This window comes from Sorex fumeus, unplaced genomic scaffold, assembly GCF_029834395.1.
Source record: "Sorex fumeus unplaced genomic scaffold, SorFum_2.1 ptg000058l, whole genome shotgun sequence".
NCBI classification, from domain to species: Eukaryota; Metazoa; Chordata; class Mammalia; order Eulipotyphla; family Soricidae; genus Sorex; species Sorex fumeus.
Window position 1 is genome coordinate 25,721,249 of NW_026606115.1, and position 24,274 is coordinate 25,745,522.

Genomic DNA, 24,274 nt, shown 5'->3' on the forward strand with positions numbered 1-24,274 from the left:
CTGTCTCCTCTCCCCTTATCTGTCTTACGACCTTAAGCAGGCCCCATCTCCTGTTCTGAGTATGAAACCTTCACTTAGACCTGGTATCACATCTCCAAACAGTGCAGTCAGCTTTTCCAAGGACAGCTGTCCTGGAGGTGCATAAGGGCCCAGGTAGCAGGTTTGGAGCTACTTAGTGGCCTCGGATCCTAGTTGTATAGGATGGCAGGTACATGCCCCTTATTTTTTTAATTGAATCACCGTGAGATACAGTCACAGAGCTTTCATGTTTGACCAAACACCATCCCTCTACCAGTGCACATTTTCCATCACCAATGTCCCCAGTATTCCCCCCCATCCTACTCCTCCCCTTGCCTCTATGGCAAACAGTTTTCCCCTTACTCTCTCCTTTTTTCATGCCCTTTATTCTTATGGGCTGGGCTCTTGCTTCTATGGGGACGGCTGTAGTTAGAACAGAGGGCTCTCTTGGCTGCATTTGAAAGCAATAAAACTGATACAGTTGTCAAAATAAAAGTTAACTCAGTGTAAATAATGATGAATCAAATCAAAAATCTATGCCTCACATTAGATGGGCTGTTGTTTCAGTTTCAATAGTGGCAGCAAAGTGTGCTTTGCCTTGTCTCGCCATGTTGTGGTTGGAAGTATACGGAACCGTGTGTGTGCCCATACATTTTGAAATGTCAGCACTGGTGACAAAATGAGATTTTTCTAGTGTTGACTTTACTCCTACAGTCATTAAGCCCCCAATTAGAGAAAAGATCAGTGTCTAGAGATTTGGGAAAGAAAGATAGTAAAGACCTTTAAAGGTGGGGCTGGAGCCATAGTAGAGAGGGTAGGGCATTTGCCTTGAACATGGCTGACCCGGATTCGATTCCCAGCATCCCATATGGTCCCCTGAGCACCGCCAGGAGTAATTCTTGAGTGCAAAGCCAGGAGTAACCCCTGGGCGTCACCTGGTATGACCCAAACAGGGAAAAAAAGACCTTTAAAGGTCCATACTGTTCTGTGAGGTAGGGTAAATATATACACATTTTACATATTTGAGTAAGGGTAAAACAAGGCCCACTGACATGAGAGATCAGTACTATGTATCAGTGCTATATAAGGGACAACTCAGTAGCTGTTATGAAACTCCCCGCCCCAGAAGTAACTATCATCCTGCATGTGTGTTTATATTTGTGACACGTATCTTTCCATATGCTTCAGTTTTGTGCATCTCTCACATGCACACATTTTAGTGCACACATATTTGCAACCGATGTTTTCCAGACTTTAAATACTTTGTGTCAAAACGTTTCCCTCCATCTGGAATGAGCTTTTACCTCTGCAAGTTTTTTTCAGCCTTGCTTTGCTCCAAACTCAGCCACTCTGTCAGCTACCTGTTAGTTTGAGTCTTTTTGTAAGCCAGGCCCTGTGACCTCTTTGTCACTTTACCTGCAGCAGTCTCAAGACAGTGACTGAAGCTGGTCCTATCAAATTTGAGCCTTTCTCCCTGTAGTTATAATTCAAGGATTCTTAAGCCTTAACTATGTCAAATTCTCCTGGAGGGTTTGTTACAACAGGGATTGAGAGATTACCCTCTGATTCAGTCAGGTCTTGGGGGAAGCCTGAGATTTCCCCAGTGATACCGATGGTGATTCTTAGGGGGCCAATTTTGAGAACCACTCCTGGAAATAAATCATGTCTACCTGGATTCAGAAGCACCATCTGACCTCCAGGCATGCTGCCCCCCACCCCCCACCAAGGTCTCCAAATCCATGCTTTCAAACAGTGCTTCACAAACTTCTTCCAATCACAGATCCTTTCCAACATCATTTACTTTCTTTGACCCCCCCATCCAATGAGTTGGGCCCCGAACCCCTTGGAAACATGCTGTTTACCTGTATATCCCTTTAAGTATCCTGAGGAGCCATCAGGAAGCATATGCCCCCAGGTTGTGAAACTCTGCTTTAGAGCACTGCTGTCCAGTACACAGACTATGTAAGTCATGTGTAATTCCAAGTTTTCTAGACATCATATTAAAATAGTAAAATGTATTTTGAGCCTTTATATAAGACATGAAAAAATAATACGATATTTTCAGCTCAGTATACTAGCATTTCAATATGTGATCAGAATAAAAATTACTAGTGACATTTTTATATCTAGAGCACATCTCAAATCAGCCCAGTAATGTTTCAAGTGCTTTGTGGTCAAACGTGGCTTGTGAATAACAGAGTGGACAGTGAAACTCCAATGGTTTACCCTCCACTCCTCTCTCTCCCTTCAAAACAAACATTTTAAATGAAAATATTCATTTATTTAGGGGCTGCAACAAAATAACCGAACAGACCTCCCAAATGGAAAATGACTACTGCCAGTAAATACAGGGGGTCATAACAAAGTGACTTTATTGGAGAGATTTGAGTAAGGATCATTTATCTAAATAAACTCTCTCTTTTAATTTATGAATTTTAAACAACGTATCTTTAACATAACAAATGATATCAAGTAACATTAGATATCAGCTTTTAGAGGATGAACTTTGGAGAGTTACAGTGTTAATAAGATCTCCATCAGCTTTTGAAAAACGAATAACTGAAAAACATTGAACAATAGATTCTTTTCTTTTTTGCGCATCTTCTTTGAACTTGTTTGAAAAACAGTTAACAACAGATTCCTTTTTTGCTCATCTTTGTATTTCTTCCAACTGCAGGGAGAAGGAAAGAGAATAAGGAAAAATGAACAATTATATAATATCAACCAGCACCAATGATTTTCTAGCTAATTTGAAATAGCCCTTAGTATATCTGCTGCATATGCTCACTGACTAGAGAACAGCACATTTGCCACTTGTAACCTCAGACTTGTGGATAAACATGGGGATCATGTGCAGCTGATGGTGTCAATCCTTGTGATCACAACCACCTTTTGTTTGTCTTGGCTTCTATTATAAGATTTTTTTCTTTTCTTTGAGAGGTGATTCTGGGTTTGAAATAGAAATAAACCTCTCCAAGTGAAAAATGTATGCTTACAGCATGAGTGACACTCTCTTAACTCTCCCAGACCCTCAGTTTTCGTATCTGTTGTAGGGAAAGAAACTATTATTATGAAACGCAGAACTACAGCAATGCACAAAGGAAAACATGTTTATCATTCAACTCTGACAAAGACAAGCCTTACGACTGAATTACCAATTCAGTGCTTAAACTGTAGTCATGCAGTGGCTTTCTTCTTGTCTAGCTCATAAAACAACAACAACAAAAAAACTACAACCAAACAAATGTTTATGTTTTAATCACTATGGTCTTACTTGAAATTCTTAACGTGTTACTGTTTGTAAGTAGTCATGTCCTGAAGAGCATTGTCTCCTAGTTAACTCAGGACAGACTACATTTTTAGTGTAAAATGCAGACCCTTCCAGAGCCTGGCCTTGTCACTTAATTTTTTAAAAATTTTTTTAATTGAATCACTGTGAATACAGTTACAAAACTTTCATAATTGAGTTTCAGTCATACAATGATCGAACACCCATCCCTCCACCAATGCTCATTTTCCACCACTAGTGTCCCCAGTATCCCTCCCACCCCCCCATCCCAGCCCCTGCCTCTGTGGCAGGAACCTTTCTTCTTACTCTCTCTCTATTTTGGGCAGCATGGTTTGCAATACAGATACTGAGATGGCCTTGTCACTTTAGCTGCTACTTTTAGTAACTTATTTTAGAGGTCTATTAGCCTCAGGCATTGACCCATTTAGTGCACATAATGTTAATAATCATAGAGTGAGGACAATAGACCTCACAAGAATAAATGAGTGGTCCGATCATTGTATGATTGAAATGTAAGCACAAAAGTGTGTAAGTGTAAAAAATTAATAAAATAAAATAAAAAAATGTCTAAAACGATTAAAAAAACAAATGAGTGGTCATGATGATGCAACATCAAATACTGTGTTTTATATAACTAGGGATGAGTATTTTCTTGACATCCTAAGTAGCTGATACTGAATTTAAGCTCTTTTGAAATAAGTGTATTCTTCATTTACTGGAGAATGAAGTAAAAATTAAATAGCACTATTTAAACAAAATAGTACTATCAGTAATAGGTATAGGCCAGGAATGGCTGGGTCATGTTTAAAGCTACAAACACATACCTGGATTCTTAAGGCCCAGGATTCTCTCCTGGGTTGAAATTTTCTTCTTGGGCTTTTTCATTTTTCTTTTCCTTCTCCCCTTCGCCTTCATTTGCAGTTTCAGTTTCTGCTTCTGCCACTACTTCATTATGCTCCTCACATTTTTCAATCTCAGGATCAGTGTCCCCTTCATCTGAGTTTTCCATCAGATACCCAGTTGTTTCTGTAGTGAAAATAAGACAGAATTAGGGACCAGATGTTACAGAAAAAATCCCAGTAAGCAGTATCCTCTTGTCTGCTTTTTTCCTGATATTTAGCCATGCTCCTATTTGGGATCTACTTTCTCAGACTCTTGACATTGTAATGTCCCAAATCAGAAACAAGGCTTGTTATTTTCTGCATGCTTTTCGCATTCCCTCCCAGTTCCACCTACCTTCAAGTGCCATCATCTGGGTCTCCTTAAAGTGCACTGCTAACCAGCTATCCTGAGTCCCGAGGGTGAAAGGCACAGCCTTTTTGTGCCACAGGATTAATGTCCATATTATCTTGGCTGCTCTGGGGGCCTCTTGTCAGGGATAGGGTGACAGCTGGACCATGACTGCATCCTTTCAGCCCCCTGGGAATTCCTTTTACCCACTCACCTCTCACGGGGATCTCTTACCCTGGGATGTGGCGTGGCCCTGGTGCTCAGATGCCTTCAAAACAGCCTCCACTCTGGCCCCAGTTGTCACATTTTTGCCATTCAGGAATTCAGCATCCAGCATGGTGCCCATGTTATAGGCGCTTGCCTCGCCAAAAGGGACCAGCAGTCTTCCTGGTTCAATCAAGAAGGACTGGGGATGCTCGTGGTGGGAGCGCGGGGACTGGTTGCGCCCTGAGCTGAGGCCTCCAGGGACATGCTGATGCATATCATCATTGCTATTGATGCACTGCATCAGCAGGCGCACCAGGTCAAGGAACATTAAGTGCAAGAAACTCAAGGGGAGGTTGTTGGCCTCTGCCATGTTCTCCAAGATGCGCTGCTGCTCTTCGTCTATAGCTGGTAGGATATCTGATTCTTCTCCGCCGCTAGCCACTGGACCCCCACTGCCGCCACCACTGATGCCTCCAAAGCACTGATTCTCTGGCACCAGTTCTATGACTTGTGGGGCCCCTATCTCGTGCAGGTTGCCTCCTGCGTCCCCAGCCATGGGGCCCGCCTCAACTTTGGGGGATAGCTGGGCTTTCTCGGCCTCCTCATATTCTGACACTGCCTCTAATGAGTTATCTGAAATATCACTGAACTGATTTGTCTCCTCAATTTCTTCTGTGGCTCCAATCTCCCCAATATCACTGGCCCCTACTGTCTCCCCAATCTTTCCAGTTACTGTGGTCTGTCCTGCCTCTCCAAACTCTCCTATCTTCGCGGCCACTCCTGCCTCTCCAGTCTCCCCGGTCTCTCCTCCCTGCCCTGTTTCTGCAAAGCCGCCTGCTTCCCCAGCCTCTCCTGCCTCTTCTGGCTCCCCAAACTCTTCAACGTTCCCGATGCCCCCTGACACTGGCATCTCCCCAACCTCACCGGTGGTTCCACTTTCTGGGAGCCCTTTGGCCCCTTGGGCCGCCTCTGCCTGGCCAAGTTCCCCGGCTGACTCCACCCCTGCATTCCCCCTGCCTTCCTCAACCGCTAAGGTCAGCACGTGCTGCGCCACCTGCCTGTTATCCTCAACAGCCTCCAACGTGCCGACCACCATCTCCCCAGCAACTCTTTCTGTGGCCCATGTTCCCACCCAAATCTCAGGACTCTCAGACCTCCCACGTTTACGGCGTCCAGTGCCTGACATGGCCCTGGAGACACCTCGAGCTCAGTGCCCACTCGTGTCGATGGACAAGATGGCGGCCACGGTGACCAGGGGACGGAAAACCTGCAAAAGAGGCACAGAGAGAGTTGGCGGAGGACCGTGTGTCCAGCTGACCACCGTCTGTGGTCATGGATTCACACGGGGCCCGAGGTGGGAAGGGAATGGAGGGACTCACCGACCGTTGAGGCAACTCACACCCCGTGAGCAGCCCGGAAAGGATGTCGCCTGGCTAGTGACGTTGGACAAGAACACCGGCACTGGCCATGCCCCGCCCTCAGGCGCTGGATGGATGCTCATTTGCTGAGACGTGAGCATTGACGTGCCCCACAGCCAGTGAGTGATCCTCAGCCCGGAGGGCCGAAAAGGGTCATCAGTGGCCCCAGAACGTTGGGTAGGCGCACCAGCACGGGCCATGCCCCTCCCTTGGGCACCCGATGCTCATTTGCTGAGAAGTGATAACTGACACGCTCTTCAGCCAATGAGTGACTCTCAGCCTGGAGGTCTGAAAATGACTGTTAGTGGCCCCTCTGGGAGACAAGCTCCTTTCTTGTGATAACGGGTTTGCCAGGTGGTAGTTCAGGGCAAGGCTAAGTTGGTTGCTCAAGCCTCTCCCGACGACACTCAGCCCACAGGGCAACGATTCCCTGCCAAGCCAGCGGCCGTGTTGCTGGGCCCCTATATCCCTTCGATCCCAGCTCCCTCCGATTCTCCCCCCACCATCATGCGTAGCTGCCTAGGGGACCACGTGGCTTCCGCCTGGAACAAACAAGATCTGGCTGGTAGCAGCTTCAGCTTTATTTCATCTCTCCAGACCCTGGACCTGCTTTGAGACCAATCGCACTAATATATCTGTCTATTAATCTATATATCACATATCTGTATCTCACCCATTTTAAATATTAATTAAATAGAAAATTAAGACTTCATAGTTAAGTAAATAGAAATTAGTTACTTAGTAACTATTCAATTAATTAAGATGTAATATTTATTAATTATTCAATTAAATAGAAAAGTAAAAGTCATTTATTGTTGGGGACTAGCCTTGGTAGCCCCTGCTTGTTTTTTTCTGAGAAGGGAATGAGCAGGGGAAAAACTAGGAGTGTGGGAGTGCCATGCCCTGGCGACTGACCCTGTTAGGGGGACCGAAGGGAAGGCTGCACCTGATCAGCCTTGTCCCAGCCAGGAGCCATATTCTCATTCTTGAGAGAGTTCAAGGAACTGCCTGCATGCGCAGCAGCAAAACAGAATAACAGATAAGGTAGCTCACTCAACATGTAACCCTTGGCTTTCCTACTGAGCGTTGACTACATACTGTAAAAGAAAATGAGCTTTGGAATAAAGTCACTGTATGTTTCATACAGTCCTCCCTACCCCATCTTCATGAAGCTCTCATTCCCTCTCTCCGGCTGAAGTTCAAGTTGGCTGCGTGGGACGCAGGAATTTACTATTTAATTAATTTGAAATTAACCAAATATGTATTACATAAATGCTCAATTAAATATTCATATTTGAATACAATTTAAATAGAATTTATATTTAATTCAAATTCATATTCATATTTATGGGCTGGAGCGATAGCACAGCGGGTAGGGCGTTCGCCTTACAAGCGGCCAACATGGCCGACCCGAGTTCGATTCCTCCACCCCTCTCGGAGAGCCCGGCAAGCTACTGAGAGTATTCGATATGCCAGACACAGTAACAACAAAGTCTCCAATGGAGACGTTACTGGGCCCGCTCGAGCTCGAGCAAATTCATATTTATATTTAATTCATATTTAAGTATAATTTAATCTTAAATTAAGAAACTTATTCACCTCAAAATATACAGTGACCAGGTAAAGGTAAAGGTAAAGGCCCTCCCGTTGATCATCGATTTGCTCGAGCGGGCCCAGTAACGTCTCCATTGGAGACTTTGTTGTTACTGTGTCTGGCATATCGAATACTCTCGGTAGCTTGCCGGGCTCTCCGAGAGGGGCAGAGGAATCGAACTCGGGTCGGCCATGTTGGCCGCTTGTAAGGCGAACGCCCTACCTGCTGTGCTATCGCTCCAGCCAGTGACCAGAATACAAAGATAATCTATAGAATGGGAAAGGATATTTACCCAATACCCATCTGATAATGGGGTTGATATCAAGGATATACAAAGCACTGGTTGAACTCTACAAAAAGAAAACATCTAAGCCCATCAAAAAATGGGGTGATGAAATGAACAGAAACTTTTCCAAAGAAGAAATCCAAATGGCTAAAAGGCACATGAGAAAATGCTCTACATCACTAATCATCAGGGAGGTGCAGATCAAAACAACAATGAGATATCACCTCACACCACAGAGACTGGCCCACATCCAAAAGAACAAAAGCAACTGGTGTTGGTGCGGATATGGTGAGAAAGGGACTTTCCTTCACTGCTGGTAGGAATGCCGACTAGTTCAGTCCTTTTTGAAGACAGTATGGACAATTCTCAAAAAATTAGAAATTGAGCTCCCATTTGACCTAGCAATACTAATCCTGGGAATATATCCTGGAGAGGCAAAAAAAGTACAGTCGAAATGACATTTGCACTTCTATATTCATTGCTGCACTATTCACAATAGCCAAAATCTGGAAAAAACCCGAGTGCCCAAGAACAGATGACTGGTTAAAGAAACTTTGGTACATCTACACAATGGAGTACTATGCAGTTGTTAGAAAAGATGAAGTCATGAAATTTACATACAAGTGGTACTACATGGAAAGTATCATGCTAAGCGAAATGAGTCAGAAAGAGAGGGACAGACATAGAAAGATTGCATTCCTCTGGGGAATATAAAGTAACAAATTGGGAGACTAACACCCAAGAATAGCTGAGATAAGTACCAGGAGGTTCACTCCATGACTTGGAGGCCAGCCGCACATGCTAGGGGGAAAGGCAGCTCAGATAGAGAAGGGAGCTCCAAGTAAAGGGTGTTGGGAGGATCCTCCCTGGATGAGAGATGCATGCTGAAAGTAGTCTATAGACCGAACATGATTGCCACTCAATGCCTGTTTTGCAAACCACCACACCTGAAAAGAGAGAGAAAACAAAAGGGAATGCCCTGCCACAGGGGTGGGGTGGGGTGAGGGGGATGGGGGGGCGGTGGAAGGGATACTGGGAGCATTGGAGGTTAGGAATGGGCACTGGTGGAGGGATGGGTACTCAATCATTGTATAACTGAACCCAAGCACAAAAATTTGTACGTCTACAACTGTACTTCATGGTGTTTCACTAATAAAAATTTTTAAAAAGTTATTAATTAAATTAATTTTAAATTAATTAAATATATATTAAGTAAATATTTCTAAAGCAAATATTTACTTATTTTAAAATTAATTAAATATTAATCAAACAATTTCAGTTAAACTTGTTTATTTCTTTGCTTTCGTGCTTTTGTGGGGGCTAGATACTCAGAAGTAGACTGGCTGGGTCAAAGTTAATACTCGTTACTTTTGGAAGGAATTCTATACTTTATAGAGACTGGGTCAATTTACACTCCCACTAACAGTTGATCACTCCAACCATATCAGCATTGGTTGTTTTGATTTGCCTCTCTTTGATAGTGGGTATAATTGTGCTTTATCCATGGAACTCTTGTCTGTGTGTATATCTTCTTTGGTAAACTGTTCGATATGTTTCCCCAATTGTAGTTGTTTTGTTAAATTTTTATTGCATTTTATTCAACAAATAGTGCAGCTAATAATTGAATAGCGGGGCTGGAGCAATAGCACAGCGGGTAGGGCGTTTGCCTTGCACATGGCTGACCTAGGTTCGATTCCCAGCATCCCATATGGTCCCCCGAGCACCGCCAGGAGTGATTCCTGAGTGTATGAACCAGGAGTAACTCCTGTGCATTGCTGGGTGTGACCCAAAAAAGCCCAAAAAAATTGAATACCCACATGCTAAGAATAGAAATGGAACTATATCTCACACATTTTGCAAAAGGTAGCTCAAAGTGATTAAAGACTTGGAGATTACACCAGAATCCATAAATTGTATTGAAGAAAACAGGCAGGACTCTCCGGGAAATGTAACTTTGTAATGTCTTCAATGACTTGACTTTAGGGGCAAAGGCAACAAATCCCAAAATTAAACAGATGAATTTGTATCAGATTTAAAAATCTTTTTATGACAATCTACAAAAAATACCCATTATATTGGGAGAAAATATTTACACACAACATGACAGAGGGCTAATATTTAAGACTTATGAAGAACTCATAAATCTCAGCAAACATAATTATATAATGCCATAGCCAAATGGTTAAAGGAGATAAATAAACCCTCTCCCAAAGAAGATATATGGCTGGCAGTAAGCATATTAATAAATGTTCACCTTATTATTCGGGAACTGCAAGTCAAAAACATGAGATCTAAGCTGCAACTACAAAAACTTGGTAATATGCATCAGGTTCGGACAGGATGGAGGTTGGGGTGGGGAGGGAATACAGGAACACTGTTGAAGGGAAGCCAACACCGGTAGTAGGATGGTGTTGAAATATTATATGCCTAAAACTGAACTATCAATAACTTTGTAAATTACAGTTCTTGAATTAAAAAATTGAGATACTATCTCACACCAGTGAGAATGGTAGATATAAACAAAACTGGAAACATGAAGTATTGGTGGGGTTGATAAAGGAATACTCATCCATTTTTAGTGGGAAATTTTGTCTGGTGTATCTATATGGACAGCAGTAGGGAGATTTCTCAGAAAAGTAATACTAGGCTTCCCCAGTGACCCAATGGTCCCAATTATTGGTATATATCCCCAAATACAAAAACATTAATTCCTGGAGACATTATGCGCACCAATGTTCTTTGCAGCAATTAATACAACAGTCAATATATCGATGCAACAAAAATGTTCAACAATGGGTACATGAGTTAATAAGTTGTGGTTTATATATGCAATGGAATACTGTGTAAACTGTAAGAAATTAAGAATTCTTGAAGATTGCTGAATTTTGGATGGAATTGGTGGGTCTCTTGTTAAGTAAGTCAGAGGGAGAAGAATAAATAACTGATTTTGTCACCCATCTATGAAACATAGGCAAAACAAGAGAATAGATAGTACTTAATAATGTCAAACCCTTGGCATTGAATAAAATAACCAATTACTGAATTGAGCGATAGCACAGCGGGTAGGGCTTTTTCCTTGCACACAGCCAACATGGCTGACCCGAGTTTGATTCCTCCGCCCCTCTCGGAGAGCCCGGCAAGCTACCGAGAATATCTCACCTGCAGGCAAAGCCTAGCAAGTGACGTATTCGATATGCCAAAAAGAGTAACAACAAGTCTCACAGTTTGTTGTGAGATGTTACTAGTGCCCACTCGAGCAAATCAATGAACGAGAGGACAGTGCTACAGTGCTACTGAATACTGGTGGAGGGATGACAAAGAAGAGCTGACTAGAGGTGACTTAGGGACAGTGAAGAGTGGTGGGCACTTTGGTGGTTGTTGGGTATTGTAACTTTGTATACCATGAAATTTAACACTATTGTAAAAGCCTAAACTTTGATATGCCAGACACAGTAACAACAAAATCTCCAATGGAGACGTTACTGGGCCCGCTCGAGCAAACTTCAATAAATAATAAAAATTTAAAGGAAATTAAGAGAATAAAGAGTATTATTAAAAGTTAAAAATAGCTTTCATATTAATCCATTATCAGATATCTGTATGTTATGCAGAGATTTTCTCCCATTCACTGGGATACCTTTTAATTTCCATGGTAGTTTATTCCACTGGACACTGGCCTTTTAATTTTGTGTAATCTTATTGGTTTAATTTGCTTTTTCTGAAGTAGTCAAATGAATCTGCAGAGAACATTGAAACCAACCCATGGAATGCTTTGCCTGCATTTTCTTTGATGTATTTTATAGACTCAGGTATAACTGCTGAGTCTTTTTTAATTTACTACTTGGACTTCCCAAATAGTGCTCAGGAGGCCTGGGGATCAACTGGGCCTGCAGTGCAATGTGTCAGCCAGAAAATACCGTGCTGCTCAGGTGTTGTGTTGCCAGGATCACAGATCACTCTGGTTGTTCTCGGGCCTCCAGGGCTGCACCCAGGGTGCTTGGAGGAACCTGTGGTTTAAGGATCAAGTTGGGGTTCATCACATGCAAGCCATTTGCTCTTTCCCCTTTATTATCTCTCTGACACTAACATCGAAGTCATAATTTGATGCTTGGCTGATATAATGATCCATTTTCATTCTTTTTCACATGGTTATCCAGTTTTCCCATCACTATTTGTTTAAAAGAACTTCCTCTTCTATTTCATTTTTCTTTTTCTTTTTTTTTAATTGTATGGATGGAACCAAGGATCTCATATATTGTAGACATGTACTATATATGTGTCATATTACAGCACTACCTCTTTTCTTGCTCCAATTTATGCTCTTGCATCCTTTGTCATAAATCAACTCTCCATATGTGTGAGGTTTATTTCTGGACTTTCAATTCTGTTTCATTGCTCTGTGTGTCTGCTTTTATTTTAATGGCAGTCTGTAGAAGCTCTATTTCTGAATTCTGTTCTTTTACAATAAATTGGCTATAGATCGCAGGTCCATATTCTCTGTCACATTCAGAATGTTTTCTGTTGATGACATTAATTGCAGTGTATCTTAGGGTAAGGAATCGCTCTAATTCTGTTTCATCTTCTAAAAAGTATAATAGTTATCACACCATATAGGATCTTTGTGAGTAGCAAGTGTCACAATATATAACAAATATGATCACATTTAAAAGTTATCAGTGAGGTTTATCATGTCTCTTGATTTTTAGGCATAGAGTTTGTTCAGGGGTCACAGAATTCTAATTAAAATTAAATTTTCATGTCTGCTTTCAATGCTTAGATGACTGTACCTGCAAGAAGAAATTCTGAGAAATAGGTGCCAGTGGTACCTGAACCCCTGTTTTTTGTGTTCTGAATAATTTTCATGCAAACTCTGCCCTTGATTGTCCTATGGTAGCCTCCATCTTGGAATTTATGTTTCACAACTGTCCCCCACTTACACTCCAATGTCTTATACATAACCACTCCTATTTATTTATTTTATGATCTGGAATATTTTCCACTTAGCTAACATCTTTTAATTATTCCTTTTCCCACTATGCACTTTTTGAAGTGGTAAATACCAAATGGTATACTATGTTTGAAACTCTGAGAATGGTGCCTGGAATAATGTAAATACTAAATCATATACAAGTCTTATCATTTCTGAAGTGGTAATATGAGGTAATGCCCCTCTCTTTCATGTAGCCAATTCTGGTTCAGTCCCTGACCCCACATGTGGTCCAAAGAGCACCATCTGGAGTGATCTTTGAGAACAGAGCTAGTAGTAAACTGACTACAGTTTAGTATGGCCCCCAAACAAAAGAAACACAGATCACTTACAAAAAGTCAGTTGCTTTCTCTAAGTCGGAGAATAGTTAAAATATTGAGAAAACAAATGTCATTAGTTTAAATGCTCAAATTTATGAACACAGGAAGCCTCTGATGAGACAGTGATTGAGTGAGGAATATCTATCATATTGATAATTTCCCTAGATACTCATAAAATTTCCACATATAACATTCAAAATAGCATTTTGGAGACAGACTTTAAATTAAAATTATTTAAGGTAACCATATTTACCACATATGGTACCTCCACTACCCAGCTGCCACCACACTCTAGGATGCTCTTTGGATGCTCAGGCCAAGACTCACAAGTGAAGCCCCACAGAACCAGGTAAGCGGAACTCTGTGACCTTGGAATTCAAGCTTAACAGGACCAGAGAACAGAGATCCTCTACCTGCTCCCACCAATCTCTGGAGACCAAGGGATTAAAACCAGAAGCCCCACCCTACCCTGCCCTGTCTGCTTCCACCAACCTCCTGGCAGCCCAGGGATTACACACAGAAGACACATCATAAGACACTCAATAACCAACTTCCAAGATTACTGCACCACATTTGATAGGGCTCAAATATGGCTTGAACCATGGGAACACCTGCAAGGGCAATTAGAGGCCGCACTAAAAGCCTCTATTCCTCTCAGAGAGCCTGGCAAGCTACCAAGAATATCAAGCCCGCATAGCAACTATCCGTGACATATTTGATATGCAAAACCAATAAATACAATGGGTCTCATTCCCCTGACCCTTAAAAAGCCACCAATATGTCAGTGTTAAGAAGGATGAGGAAGGAGAGGCTGATAAAATCTCAAGGCCAAACTAGACTGCCAAAATGAAGAAAGACAGAACTGACTGTACTTTCAAGGCATGTACGCTGGCATCAGATGCATCCATTGAGGACCTAGTACGACATCATTGGTCTGATCGAGACGAGAAGGCATCAATCACATCACACCGTTTTTGACACTGGAGAAGAACTGTTCCTCAGAACATGCAACAAAAGAGGCATCAGTGGTGTTAGTGTCCTTGTCAACACGAACTTGGCCATAAGCATTGATTCATTCAAATGCCTAACAACCCGAATCAGACAATTACACTTGAATAGATGTGGCTCACTGCTAGCAGTTTCTATCTTCATTATCTATGCAAAAACATCAAATTATGATGAAGGAGAAATTGAGAAGTTCTACATGGCGCTGGAGAAGTTCTATAAAGAAGACCACACCTCTACAAGATCATTGTCGGTGATTTTAATACCAAGATAGGACCGAGAAGATCAGCTGAAGAAATCCACATTGTGATCCATGGCCTAGAATGGAACAAACAGGGCGAGAGACTGTCTGAGTTCATCATGTCGACCAAGATCATCTATAGTAACTCACAGTTCCAGAAGGCTGAATCTAAACATTGGACATGGGAGTCTCCCGGTGTACGGATCCACAGAGAAATTGAACACATTATATTCATTTGACATTTATGCCTGACTGATGTAGCTGTTGTACCAAAATTCCAACCGGGATCGGACTATCATCTCCTTTGTGAAAAATTCTCCTTCACAGAGCAGGGAGAAAGGGTTGAAAAGTTTAAGAAGAGAACTCTCAGAACGACCACCAACTGGAAGCTCTTTGGCACTATTGCAGCAACATGGGAAGATGCCATCGTTGACAACATTGACAAGGAATATGATCATCTGGTACAGGACCTCCATGATTTTGCGAGGATCGCCGAGAGAAAGCCACAAAAAGACACCTGTATTTGAAAACTATTGAGCTCATTCACCAACGTGGCTTGGCGGGAGCCTCAGGCAACTATAAGTGAACATCCAAGCTTACAAAGCAGTGCAGAGAAGCAATAAAGACCTCAAAGAGAGAAGAGCAGCAGTGCTGGCCGAAGCAGCCGAAGCCGGGAAAAGCATTTGCAATGCCTGCCTTTCCTTCGCCAATGACAAGACCAAGATGACTGCCCTCCAACATCCTGATGGATCTATCACATCTTCCAGAAGGGCAATGGAGAAGATTATCCATGACTTCTATTCTGATCTCTTTGATAGCCATGTCCACCTGCCCACATACCAAATTCTGCAGGATAGATATGTCATTACCAACGTTCTCCCTTCCGAAATCTGACATACCATTTTGTCGTTGAACAGCACGCAACCCAGACAAGGTCAGACCCGAATACCTGAAGAACCTGCCGTTAGTATTCTTCAATACACTGGCTCGGCTCATCACATGCTACCTGTCTGAATGCAAGGTTCCGTCCTTTGGAAAACCAACAGGACTATACTACTGTACAAGAAGGGAGACATCCATGACATTGGCAATTATCACCCGATCTGCCTGTTGTCTGTCTTCTACAAGCTGTTTACTTGAGTCTTCCTGAATAGGATTGACAGAAAACTAGATGAAGGACAACCATGCGAGCAAGCCGGTTTCCAAAAAGGATTCAGCATTATTGGCCATAGCCACATGGTACCCAAGCTCATTGAGGTTTCTCAGGAGTTCAATATGCTGCTCTGTCTAACGTTCATTGATTTAAAGAAGGCCTTTGATTTTGTTGAGGCTGAAGTGATCATTGGGGCCCTAGCCAAACAGGGCATTCAAACTCAATACATCAGGATCCTCCATGAGCTGTATTACGGAATCACTACCAGGAGCTCACCATTCTACAAGAAGGTGATCATCCTTGTTAAGAGAGGGGTACTGTAGGGTGATACCATTTCACCGAAACTCTTCAGTGCCACCCTCGAGAACATCATGTGATGACTGGAATGGGAAGCAATGGGAGTGAAGATAGACAGTCCGCAACTACACCACCTCTGATTCGCTGATGACATCATTCTTTTTTTAAAATTTTTATTAGTGAAACACCATGAGGTACAGTTGTAGACGTACAAAATTTTGTGCTTGGGTTTCAGTTATACAATGATTGAGTACCCATCCCTCCACCAGTGCCCATTCTCCACCACCACTAGTCCCAGTATCCCTCCCACCCCCCATCCCCCCCGTATCTGTGGCAGGGCATTCCCTTTTGTTTTCTCTCTCCTTTTGGGTGCTGTGTTTTGCAAAAGAGGCATTGAGTGACTATCATGTTCGGTCTATAGTCTATTTTCAGCATGCATCTCTCATCCTGGGAGGGTTCTCCCAACACCCTTTACTTGGTGCTCCCCTCTCTATCTGAGCTGCCTTCTCCCTCAGCATGTGCGGCTGGCCTCCAACCCATGGGGTGAACCTCCTGGTACTTATCTTGGCTATTCTTGGGTGTTAGTCTCCCAATTTGTTACTTTATATTCCCCCAGAGGAATGCAATCTTTCCATGTCTGTCCCTCTCTTTCTGACTCATTTTGCTTAGCATGATACTTTCCATGTAGTACCACTTGTATGTAAATTTCATGACTTCGTCTTTTCTAACAGCTACATAGTACTCCATTGTGTAAATGTACCAAAGTTTCTTTAACCAGTCATCTGTTCTTAGGTACTCAGTGATGACATCATTATAATAACACCAAATATTAGTCAAGTGGCACAAATGTTGGCCGACTTCGACTGTGAAAAGGTTGGAATACAGCTGAATCTAACAAAGACAATGCTTATGAGGAACCGTCTCATTCCTGATGTTCTATTCGTTCTTAACAGAATGAACATTTTTGGATGCAACTGTTATGTGTACCTAGGTCGAGAAGTCAACATGACAAATGACCTGGCACCTGAGTTGCGCAGAAGAAAGAGAGTGGCATGGAACGCCTTCAAGAGCATTGAAGAAATAGCTAAGAGGACTAAGACTCTCTGGCTTTGGGCACATCACTTCGATTCCACTGTTCTTCCTACATTAACATACACCTCAGAGTCCTGGGCCCTATGAAAACAGGATGAGAACGCTATTCGAGTCTCCCAATGAGGAATCGAAAGAGTTATGCTTGGAGTATCATGCTTCACTCAAATGTGAGAAAGAATCCGGAGTTCCGACCTTATAAATGATCAAGAATCAGGGATGCTCCCTCATTTGCCAAAGTGACAAAAATCAGATGGGCTGGAAACATAATGTGATTTGGAGATGACCGCTGGATTAGAGGTATTATGGACTGCATTACACGAGATGTCAAAAGATCGCGTGGCTGCCCACCTACAAGATGGTCAGACTTCTTTGTCAAGACCCTTAATGATCGGTTTGAGGCGTTTTGTGTTCCTGGAGCCAGCAGATGCCATTGGGCTACACTAGCATGCAACAGGGATGAATGGAGACGTTACTGGCGCCAGCTCGAGCAAATCGATGAATAACGGGATGTCAAGTGATCAAGTGATCAAGTGATATTTACCACATATTTATTGATTTTAGAAAGAAAATTTCTCTTACATGTTCCACTAGCAAACTTCAAAATAAAGATACACATACTTCTATAAGTTTTATTCCTTTATATTTCATTCTGCTCATTTGATTTTAGGGTAATGATTGGTGGGTGGATCCTATATCTGCAGCTCAGGCAGAAAGCAGGAACCTATCCTTGAAATACTGAAGCAGTTCTACTCCCAAATGTTAGGACATGCACTTTCCCTTTCACTGATAAGTGAACTTTTCATCCACTTTCCCGTCTAGGTTTTAAAGGTGTGTCTCATTTACTGCTTTTTCTCATACACAAACCTATAGCAATACTATGAGCTCATATTGCTATATAATTGCTATAGTATTTATTTAGTATTGCTATAGCATTATGAGGCTCCTCAGTGCCCATGTATCCACTCAGTTGTCTAAGTAATACCACAGAACGGGTCACAGAGATAGTATAAGTGTTTGCCTTACGTGCTGTTAACCCTTCTTTGATCATTTTTACTGAGAATGATACTCTGACCACCTACAAGAGGATCAAAGAGCTAGGTATTTTCCCCTGAGTTCTTCTGGATGTGGCCAAATTTCTTTCCAAAATAAAAGAAATTCCTCAATAGACATGTAATTTTAACTTTTTACATTCTTTCCTCAGGAGGTATCAAATATCATCTGCTTCTTCATTTCTGGTATCTCTTTACATTGCTAAATTTATTAAAAACACATTGTTATATATGCCTTATAGCCCCATTACATATGTAACAATATGCATGCTTTAAAACATTATCGTTTAAGACCACTCTGCTTAGGCAATAGCTACAACTCATCTGTCTTGAAATATTTGCTATCCTGTTTAGAAAAGCCTCAGTGGAGCTGGAGCAATAGCACAGCGGCGGACCTGGGTTCGATTCCTAACATCCCATATGGTCCCCCAAGCATCTCCAGGAGTAATTCCTGAGTACATGAGCCAGGAGTACCCCCTGTGCATTGCCAGGTGTGACCCAAAAAGCAAAAACAAATAAAAATAGGAAAAGCCCCAGTGTTTCATTAAATGTCGTTATGAAAAGAAGATTGAAGAAAAATATGCACATACTTAATTAGGGTTGGTCCTTCCAAATGTCTCACACTCTCCTTTAAAAGTATTAAATTTGGGGCAGACCAATAGTATGGCAGGCACCCCATATGGTCCCTTTAGTGTTGCCCAATGTGATCCTTGAGCACAATGCCAGGAATAAACCCTGAACACTGCTGGGTGTGGTCCAACCCCCAAAATATATTGTCACTGTCACTGTCACTGTCCTCCCGTTGTTCATCGATTTGCTCGAGCAGGCCCAGTAACGTCTCCATTGTGAGACTTCTTGTTACTGTGTTTGGCATATTGAATACTCTTAGTAGTTTGCCAGGCTCTCCGAGAGGGGTGGAGGAATCGAACCCGGCTTGGCCGGGCTGGCTGTGCGCAAGGCAAACGCCCTACTGCTGTGCTACATTAGAATTTTTCTTTTGACTGTGTTTAAAGGTGGCTCTTACCGTTTTTTAAATGATTGAGGTTCTATGATTAGCAGCATGATTTTTCTGGCAAGTTCTTTGGACAGAGGTGGATAAGCATATTTTATGTTTCTCTTCTTTTCAATTACTGTAAAATCAAAATAGAGAAGTGTAAAAAAGGGATGGGGAGTGAATTACCTGTATGGAGAGATCAACCAGAATGCATACATTTGTGACAGGGTGGAGAAATAGATTTTGATGACATTTCAAAATGTTAAATGTTCAGGGGCTGGAATGATAGCACAGTGGGTAGTGCATTTGCTTTGCCTGTGTCTGACCCAGATTCGATTTCCAGCATCCCATATGGTCCCCAGGAGTAACTCCTGAGAGTATGAGTCAGGAGTAACCTCTGTGCATCACCAGGCGTGACCCAAAAAGAAAAAAAAAAGCTGTGCATCTCCAGGTATGCCCCGCCCCAAAATGTTAAATGTTCAAATTAATAATCATCAATGTTAGAAAAAAATTGGGGCCAGAGTGATTATGCAGTGTGTAGTATGCTTCTCTTATACCTGGCCAACCTGGGCTCAATTGGTGCTATTCCATATCATACCCAGAGCACTACCAGTTGTGTGATCCCTGAGTATAGAGCCCTGAGTAAGCCCTGGGGACCACCAGATGTGATCCAGAAACCAAATGAAAACTTAATCTAAATGGTGCCATGTATCTGTATTATTTCCCCACTACCCATGCGCCTTACACTTTTGACTAATATTACCACTCAGTCGGAATCAACAGAAAGGGACATAGTTCTGATCAGTTTGCCTGTAACCATTTCAAGTTGATTTTAAGGTTGATTTTAACTTTCAGGAAAGTCATCTTTTCCCCTGTTTCCTGAAACCTAGGCTGGATCTGGACTCATCACCCCAGACCTCTTACAGTCCTAAATCATCCCATTTGGAGCCACATTTGGAAAATAAGTACTTCAGACCCTGTTTTCCCTTTTCAGTTTTAATTCTCCTTCAACAAATTTACCTGATATAGGCTTACCACATTAGTCCTAGATGGTATAAAGAAAGATACAAAATCTGACTTGGTCATAGTTTAAAATGCATTCATGAAACTATAAAATGAAGATAAACTTTAAAAAAGGTTTATTAATAACATCACTTTGACTTTATGTCTATTGACTGTTAATACAAAATATCTGATGTAAGATATTTCTTGCCAGGGTAGATCTTTTAATCATACCCATAAACATTGGATGCACAATGTTTACTTGTTAAAATTCCACCCTACCTTTGAGAAACTAGAACTGTATTATAATCTTTGTCAAAATATTAGTAGCACATTTTAATAAAATAGAACAAAGAAGCCCATAATTGCTGTGAAACTACTAAAAACCCTTAATAGTAAAAGTAGGCCTTAGAAAACATGATGGAAATGGGGTCAGCAAACTTCTGACTTCAAAGTACACTGTGGAGCAATTGCAATCCAACAGGACACAAATGGATTACATTAGAGAGCACCCAAATAAACTCACACATATATGGATATTCAGTCAATGACATCAGAGCCAAAATTATAAATTGGAGAAAGGAAAGCCTCTTTTAAAAATGACCTAGGAAAACTGGAGATCACCTGCAAAAACTGAAATAGTTTTGCTATTTAATGACATTAAAATACCTTCTCAAAATAAACCTCAAGGGACATCTCAGAGTGGGACAGGCCAGCTCCCTCCCAAACAAAAAGCCCCAGCAGCTGCTCCCACACCCTAAAGCCACTACTATGCCTCTAGTTGGACTGCCCAGTAAAAAATTTTGGATTTTCTTGAGTGCACAGATCCATTCATAGTTGCACAACCTCTTGAAAGTCTATAACTCTTACAGTAGTAGCACGCCAGACTGGATAAAAATGTAACACAGAAGTCAACAAATCTCAGCTCAAAAAACCCATTAACATAGAAGATTTAAGTCGCAACAACAGCTTAGTAAACCCTCAAACAAGGACTTAATGCTTCTATGGTCAGATACAACAATTTTCACAAATTTTCTTCTATGGAAATATTTTTATCATCCAGTTATTTAATTATAACAATCAATATAAAATAAATTATTGTGTTCCTGCTACGCAAGCAGGCTTGGTGGGTGGGAAAATGGAGACAATGGTGGAGGGAAGGTGACAGTGGTGATGGGATTTGCATTGGAATATTGAATGTCTGTAACACATCTTTGTAAACCATAGTGTTTAAATAAAGTGGGGTAGGGGGAGAAGAATTCATTCAAAATAGACTGAACTCTTGGATATTAGATTCCAACCCTAATATACATAGGAGAAGACCTGTGTTGTACAGTCCTGGTTGTAACCTCAGCAATGCCTTTTGACACTCAATTCCAATGGCCTGGGGAAAACAACAAAAACAAACAAAAGCCCAATAAATGCAGCCTCATCACTTTTAAAAATATTTGACTTAGCCTTAGTAAATACCAAAAAAAGCAAAGGTATCTCACACAATTTGGAGAATTATTTGTGTGTCACAATTCAAAATGATCATTATATTTGAAATATATAAAAAACTCACATATATCAACAAAAGAGCAAAAATGATATTATTAAAGAAGTAAAAGACCTAAATCTTCTCCAAAGAAGATGTACCAGTCAGTGACTCACAGATTAGAGCCATGTGAAGAATATGCTGAACTTTGCTTAATATGTGGGGAAATACAAATCAACATGGCTTCACACAGTGAGAATGGACTATTTCAGTACCCAGTGGAAAGAACACATCAACTGGAATCTAGAGAAACAGGACATAGGTATCTGGTTGGTGAGAACATAATATGTCATGGCTCTTATGGAAAACTATATGGATAATTCACAAAAAACTTGCATAATCTCTTTTAGGTATTAATGTGAAGGATATGGAAACACTAGTTTAGAAAGTAGCAAGTTTGGGAGTGGGATTGGACTCAGTGCTGAGGTAGGCCCCCCTCCCTCTGGCCTCAGTGGAACATGCCCAGGGAAGAAGCATAGTAGTATTTGTATTTGGCGGTGACTGGGCCATGTCAACCACTGTAATGAAGATGCTGTTTCAAGTTATAATGCAGGCATCATAATAAACACAACTGCCACCAGAGCAGTATGTCATTACCTCTCCTATCAGATTTGCAGCCCCCAGGAAGACTAAATACTTAGAAACTAATTGAGACTGAAGTCCTTTGGGATTTTTGAAGACGATGAGATATTGAAGAGCAGGATTTTAATTTGGGGGAAATTGAATAACTTAGTAAATGAGTGGGTATGAGAATCAGTGAAAGCATGAATCATCTACAATCCATAATTGAAAATGTTGGAGGAAAAATTTGATACTTGATTCTTACAGATTAGGAGTACACACATAATGTACCATTAATGATGTTATGTGTTATATCAAGACATGTTCATCAAGGTGACTTCCTCAACTATTCTACGATAAGTTGAAATTACAAGAAGTGAAGAGTTAAGTGAAGATTTAATAGAGACATTTGTACTAGCTATTAAACTATTTTTTGATGGGATAGAGATTGTTATTTTTGTTTGTAAGATTAACACTGCAGACTATTCCAGAAGATTTGTACCTATGAGACAACAGTCTGCTTAAACATTTAGATATAAGCTGCATAAGAAGTCTTAATGGTCAAAGGGTATCTGATGAAATTTTATATGTAGTACCAAAAATTGACAACTTTAGGTTAACTCTGAGAGCTGTTAAACTGTGGGTCAAATGACACGTTATCTATTTCAATATGTTAGGTTTACTTTGGTGATATTTCCTGGGCTATGCTAATATCCAAATGCAATAGCAATATAGAAATATTCAAAAGCAATTTATATACTCTGGTAAATAAATTTTTCTAAATGATATGTGTTTAAATTATACTAAAACACTAGTTTGAAAGAATATTTCACAATTATGTATGTAGCTCAGCATGCACACAGTCCGCTGGATTTTGGCCAGGACCCACCAGGAACCACAGTGGGAGGCTGGTAATTAATACCAACTCTGAAGCCAGTGGGACACCAATCCACAAACTGGATGCTGTGCTTGGTCTTGATTGTGGCAACAGCAGCATTGACATCTTTGGGAACCACGTCACCACGGTAAAACAGGCAGCAAGCCATGTATTTTCCATGGCGAGGGTCACATTTCACCATCTGGTTGGCTGGCTCAAAGCATGCATTGGTGATCTCTGCAACAGTGAGCTGTTCATGGTAGGCTTTCTCAGCAGAGATGACAGGGCCATACGAGGCCAGAAGGAAGTGAATTCGGGAGTAGGGCACCAGGTTCATCTGAAATTTGGTCAGATTGACAGTCAGGGCTCCATCAAATCAGAAGGAAGCAGTGATAGAGGACACAATCTGGCTAATAAGGTGGTACAGGTTAGTGTAGGTTGGGCGCTCAATATCAAGGTTTCTATAACAGATGTCATAGATGGCCTCATTGTCCACCATGAAGGCACAATCAGAGTGCCCCATGTTGGTGTGGGTGGTGAGAATGGAGTTGTCAGATTCAACCATAGCAGTGGACACCTGGGGGACTGGGTAAATGGATAACTCCAGCTTGAACTTCTTGCCATAAGCAACAGAGAGACGTTCCATCAGCAGGGAAATAAACCCAGAACGGTTCCCCCACCAAAGCTGTGGAACACCAAGAAGCCCTGATACCTGGTGCATTGGTCAGCTAGTTTCCGAATTCGGTGCTAGATGAGGTCAGTGATCTCCTTGTCAATGGTGTAGTGACCACGGGCATAGTTATCGGCAGCATCTTCCTTGCCTGTGATGAGCTACTCAGGGTGGAAGAGCTGGCAGTAGGTGCCAGTGCGAATTTATTTATTTATTTTTTTTACTGAATCACCATGAGGTAGTTACAGCTTTTATGTTTGGGTTAAAATCACACAATGATCAAACACCCATCCCAACACCAGTGCACATTCCCCACCACCAATATACCCGGTATACCCCCCCTTTCCCACCCACCCCCTGCCTCCATGGCAGACTGTAGGATAACACTCTTTTGTCCTTCCTCAGGTAGCTTAGGTTTGTCAGGTCACACCCATCTAAGAACACTGA

The 24,274-nt window shown here is 41.7% G+C and overlaps 2 pseudogenes; one reads left to right on the forward strand and one right to left on the reverse strand.

The window, feature by feature from the left end:
• Positions 1-22,284: 22,284 nt before the first annotated feature.
• On the forward strand, positions 22,285-23,062 carry LOC130034154 (poly(A) polymerase alpha-like; annotated as a pseudogene).
• Positions 23,063-23,078: 16 nt separating this feature from the next.
• On the reverse strand, positions 23,079-24,036 carry LOC130034155 (tubulin alpha-1C chain-like; annotated as a pseudogene).
• Between the last annotated feature and the right edge of the window lie 238 nt (positions 24,037-24,274).